Genomic DNA, 6,000 nt, shown 5'->3' with positions numbered 1-6,000 from the left:
GTATAGTAACCAGCAAGATGAGATTATAAATTATTCTGTCAGAACTTCCAGCTCACTCTGTCAGCTATAAAACCTATCCCCAGATCTTAGGCTTTAAATTCTTCTCTGTCACACAAAAAGGCAGTATGTCTTATTGGGACAATGGATTTAGTAACCAGACTTCCTACGTTTAAATCCTTCAGCCATTGTTGGGAGACTTTGGGAAATTTGCTTAAGTTTTCTGTGTCTCAGTTTCCTCACTTGTAAAATGGGGGTAATAATAGTATCTGCACATATCTTATTGTGAAGATTAAACAAATTAATATTGTGGAGCTCTTAGAAGAGCAACTGTCCATACTAATGGTTAGTTATTATTGCACTAACTTTATAACCTCCATTGACTCTTGGTTATGGCTCTCTCCTTGACCTAGGAGAGGTCTCTCCTTGACCTCCTGTGAGTCCTTTGCTGGACGGGGCCAGGCCTGCAGCTTTGCTGTCTGTCCTTGGAGAATCCATCTGAGCAACAATCCTGCTAAATCAGTTTAGTGAAAATCCCCCACCCTCAATATCTTATCACTCTGACCTGCCTTTAGCAAGAATTCTGTCGAGTGTTCTAGCATGAATCCTTCTTACCTCGGATGATTTCTCTCAGTAATTTTCCATCCACTAACCCTTATCCGTCTGCTTGGCTCTAAATCCCCTCTTGTCCTTTTTGGGGTTGCAGTTGGGTCAGATCTCTGTCGGCTACCACAACACCCCACGGAGGTAGTCTCCCTTGAATGAAGTCTGCCTGCCTGACTGTCTCTAACAAGTGTCATGAATAATTTTTTCTTTAACATTGCCTTGTCTTTGTCTTTAACTAATCAATCATCTCTTGATGGTTAGGAGGCAGAGTGGGAGGAGAGGCACATTTTGGAGATGGCTCCATATTTTAATCTTGTTTCTAATAACTTAACCTCATTTATTAATATTTAAGGTGGTGGTGGTGGGATATTTATGCCTTAACTACTTAGGAGATTTGAAAAGGAGAATGTGAGTAGAGGCACCAACCTGTGAGTGTTAGGAGAATGGACAGCAGGAGTTACACCCACCATAAAGACTGGTATTATAATAAAAGTACATTAAATTTTAATAAGGTTGGCATTGCAGTCGCAGTTCATTTGTTGAAATGCATGGATAAGGAACACAATAGCTGAATGTCTTATGCAACACCTGGTTGGAGGTTTGCTGAGGATGACTGCCTCAACAGTAAGACCACCAGTTTCCACCTAGGTAGTTTTTATTCTATTATTGTATAGTGAGCATGGAAAACCTTTTTGTTTATAATAGAAATGGCTTTTAATGACCACACAGTTATGGGAAAGTGCTAAAACATATATCATTCATATAGATACATACATATTTACTGTCCTATTATGTTAGTCCATTCTCCAAAGAATATTGTTTTTGGTCAATATTTTTTTTTAATTGAAGTATAGTTGATTTACAATGTTGTATTAATTTCTGCTGTACAGCAAAGTGATTCAATTATACATATATACATTATTTTTTTTAAATATTCTTTTCCATTATGGTTTATCATAGGATATTGAATATAGACCTCCGTGCTATACAGTACGACCTTGTTGTTCATCCATTCTATATATAAAAGCTTACACCTGCTAACCCCAGCCTCCCTCTCCATCCCTCCCCCAACCCCCTAACCCTCAGCAACCACCAGTCTCTTCTCTATGTCTGTGATTCTGTTCCTGTTTCATAGATAGGTTCATTTGTGCCATATTTTAGATTCCACATAAAACTGATATCATACAGTATTTGTCTTTCTCTTTCTGACTTAGTTCCCTTAGTATGATAATCTCTAGTGGCATCAGTGTTGCTGCAAATGGCAATATTTCTGGTTTTTTATGGCTTTGTCATATCCCATTATATATATGTACCACATCTTCTTTATCCATTCATCTGTTGATGGACATTTGGGTTGTTTCCATGTCTTAGCTATTGTGAATAGTGCTGCTATGAACTTAGGGGTGCATGTATCTTTTTGAATTATAGTTTTGTCTGGATATATGCCCAGGAGTGGGATTGCTGGATCATATGGTAATTCTATTTTTAGTTTTCTGAGGAAACTCCATACTGTTTTCCACAGCGGCTGCACCAATGTACATTCCCACCAACAGTGTAGGAGGGTTCCCTTTTCTCCACACCCTCTCCAGCATTTGTTATTTGTAGACTTTTTAACTGGCCATTCTGACCAGTGTGAGATGATACCTCATTGTAGTTTTGATTTGCATTTCTCTAGTAATTAGCAATGTTGTGCATATTTTCATGTGCCGTCTGTATTTCTTCCCAAAGAATATCTCTTAAGTGCCAAAAAATATTCACTGAAATTCATATTGAAAAATGAGATTTTTAGGCTTTAGAACAAAAATGGAGGGGATGGGGGCTTCCCACAGTTGAAAGTCCGCCTGCTGATGCAGGGGACACGGGTTCGTGCCCCGGTCTGGGAAGATCCCACAAGCTGCGGAGCGGCTAGGCCCGTGAGCCATGGCCACTGAGCCTGCACATCCGGAGCTTGTGTTCCGCAACGGGAGAGACCACAACAGTGAGAGGCCCGCGTACCACAAAAAAAAAAAAAAAATGGAGGGGATATAAGGTAACGTGCTAAATGTCCTATAGATAGCAGAAAATGTTGGGGTCTTTTAAAATGTGTACAGACCTACATAATGTTACTAATCCTACCCTAGACAATGCATCTAGGAGATTACTCTGTAACCTAAAGAAACACCTATTCAAGGTGGGTTTTGTAGACGAAGTTCCTGAGAAAAGGGTTCTAGTGTGTGTACTAGAGTGTACACTAGTGTGTGTATTATTGAGTGTGTGTATTATTGAGCTAATGTTCTTTAGGAAAAGCTGGAGGAAGGGAAGAAGCAGTATGGGAAAGAGCTGAGCCAGGATATCTTCCTAGGTAGAGTCTGGGAAGGAATACAAAGGAGTGGAAGTTAGTCAGTCCTCAGTTACCCTCGGACAGAGGAGACTCTCAGTAGTCTCCAGTGAAGTGGCTCCACTTAGCCAAGGTCAAGACTCTGGAGAAAGTCATGGGTATGAGCTGTTAGCCAAGGCCCTCGCAGCAGCTGGAGGATGGCTGCCCCAGCCTGTGAAGGGGATCTGGGCTGGGCTACCGCTGTTCATTGTTCAGTGATGATTTTTAACACATGATGGAAGGAACTTCATTTTGTGCATTCTTTGTATCCCTGGTACTTATCAGTGCCTAGCATATGGTAGGCTTTTAATAAGTTGTTTCCTTCATTTAAATTACATTGAGAGCCTCCTATTGAATTTACAAAGCAATTTCTTAAAAGGGTCATCTAAATTCAGATTTGATTTTGTAGTCTTGTGAAGTAACACTGTGGTGTTTTCCTTCCTGCCCTGTCACCACCCTGGCTGCTTACATTTTACAGTCTTCTCTGCATATCAATAGGAGCGGAAGGAAGTGTGGTCTTGTGGTGGGAAGAGTAACTTGAGAACCCGGAGACCTAGCCTCACCTCTTACTGGATACCCAAGAGAAGTCACTGACCCTCTCAAAGCCTCCAGTTTGGGGGAAGGAGACCTTAACATGGTCTGTTTTACTTCCGTTTAGCTACTTGTGTCTGTCTTACTTCTCTCTCTCTCTCTTTTTTTTTTTTTTTTTTAATAAATTTATTTATTTTTGGCTGTGTTGGGTCTTCGTTGCTGCACGCTGGCTTTCTCTATTTGCGGCGAGCTGGGGCTACTCATCGTTGCGGTGCGCAGGCTTCTCACTGCGGTGACTTCTCTCGTTACGGAGCACGGGCTCTAGGTGTGCGGGCTTCAGTAGTTGTGGCTCGCAGGCTCTAGAGCGCAGGCTCAGTAGTTGTGGTACACGGGGTTAGTTGCCCCGCGGCATGTGGGATCTTCCCGGACCAGGGCTTGAACCCATGTCCCCTGAATTGGCAGGAGGATTCTTAACCACTGCGCCACCAGGGAAGTCCCATAGGATACTTTAAAAGCTAGTAAACAGAAAGTTCATAGACCTCTAAGGGTAAATCTTGAGTATTTCAAAATTTTTCCTACATTATTATCTAGTCTGTTCTCAAGGGCTACGTAGAAATCAGATTCTCCTCTCTAGAAACTGACTCTCACAGGAGAAAACTGCACAACCCCCCTCATTATACAGTGGCAGGACCGGATGGAGAACTCTACTACCCCATCTATCATACCATGGTAGGGCCAGATGGTAAATAGGTTTGGGGAAAGGAAAGTTGGTTTCTGCTGGCTAGTCCCTTCTCAAGCATGGGAACCTTATCCATTGAGGGATTTAGTTCCCTTCCATATATCATACCCCTATCCAAACCTTCTCCTTTCTTAGCCTCCAACCTGCCTCAGAGCTTACTGCTCAGGAATGGGTATAGAGATATCTACAAACAAGTTGGGTCGTGACTGCTGAGTGCATGGGTGCTGGGGTAGAAAGAACATTAGAGAGAGGGAATATGTAGAAATTTAGCAGTGCTCATCTTAATTATTTTTCCTCTCATTCCTGGGCACACAGGAACACTTCCCAGCCTCCCTTGAAGTTAATTTGGGGCCATGCTCAGGCTCCAGCCAATGAATTAGAAATGGAAGTGATGTGTGTCATTTCCAGCCTACGGCAGTTGAGAACATATGTGAATTCTCACTCATCCCCTGCTTCAGTGTCACTGGAAGTCTTGTGTTCCAGATAGAGTAGCTGTAAGGTGAAAGCAACCTGGATTCCCAAGTCATCACTTGGAAGGGAGCTGCTGAGCCTCCAGTAAACTCTGCAAGAGTGAGCTGGGTAAGGTTTGAGGGTCTGTTTATTGATGCAACACAGCAGAGCCTCTCCTGACTAATACAGGGAAGGATACAGAAAGAGATGTGATGAGGGGCCCAGAGCCAGCCCTGCTCTCCTCACCACTTCCCAGAGCCTCAAAGAAAGGACCTCTATTCTAAAAAAGGAGGCATTTAAAAATCTTCGGGGAAGGTGGACCTTAATATCTGTATGCTTCTGTATTGTTTTTTACAATGGGAATGTACTTCTCATGTCATTTAAAAAATAAAAAAGAAGAAAAATACTTTGGGCAACTTTGAGAAGAAGGGTTTCTGATGAGGAATTTGGAAGACCGCCACATTCCTCAAAACTGTTTCTTTCATTTATAGAAAGATTTATTTGGGTTACCAAATGTCCATTTAAAAAATGACTCAGTGAGGCAGCGTAAACAGAGTGAATTCCTGCACTGGTATGATTTCAATCACAAATGCTGGTGGTTACTGCCTGAAGACACAGCCTGGGTCAGCTTCACTTGGCAGGTTGATGGTGTAGAATGCCAACTTGCTCCAGTTGGTCAAGCCTGACTTTTGTCCCCTCACAATGATGAGCAACAATACTCAAAACTCTTTCAGCAAAATGGGATGGTTTATGTTGATGAAGTGTATTTCCTGCAAGTAGCCTGAAATGCTTTGTAGAAGAATATAAAGTAAAATAAGATAGTACTTAATAATTAAGTGCTGCTGACTTGTAAAAAATGCAGGATGACCACTCTTCTGAATAAATCACAAGAAATCAGAGATGCTGGTTTACACACATCCATGAAACATCAGTTCACTGCCCTCTGAGAAAACGAGCTTCTTTATTCCTGCTGTCGGTGGCACCAGGAACTGAATAAGACAATAAAAATCAGCTTCATAAATTCTGCTTCACAACCTTGGTAGCACCATGGGGCTTAGATGCTCCCAGCAAGTCTGCCACATAAATATACCTTCATAGAAACTTCTATTTGTCACCAAATATTGAAGAGAAAGAGGCCAAGATGAACAAGAAAAGCTTGAGCTCTTCTCTCTCCCCACTCCTCCACCTCCCTGCTGCCTACACTTCCCAAAACTATGAAAACCTCTCTCATTAGTCACTGATTCTCTTCAGTGATCAACTGTTCACACATGGGCAAGAACTCAGTGAATTTTCCCTGTAAGCCTTTTATCTCTCATTGTGG

Source organism: Hyperoodon ampullatus (assembly GCF_949752795.1).
Source record: "Hyperoodon ampullatus genome assembly, chromosome: 1".
NCBI classification, from domain to species: Eukaryota; Metazoa; Chordata; class Mammalia; order Artiodactyla; family Ziphiidae; genus Hyperoodon; species Hyperoodon ampullatus.
The sequence above is the reverse complement of the archived record's forward strand: the minus strand, read 5'-3'. Positions refer to the sequence as shown.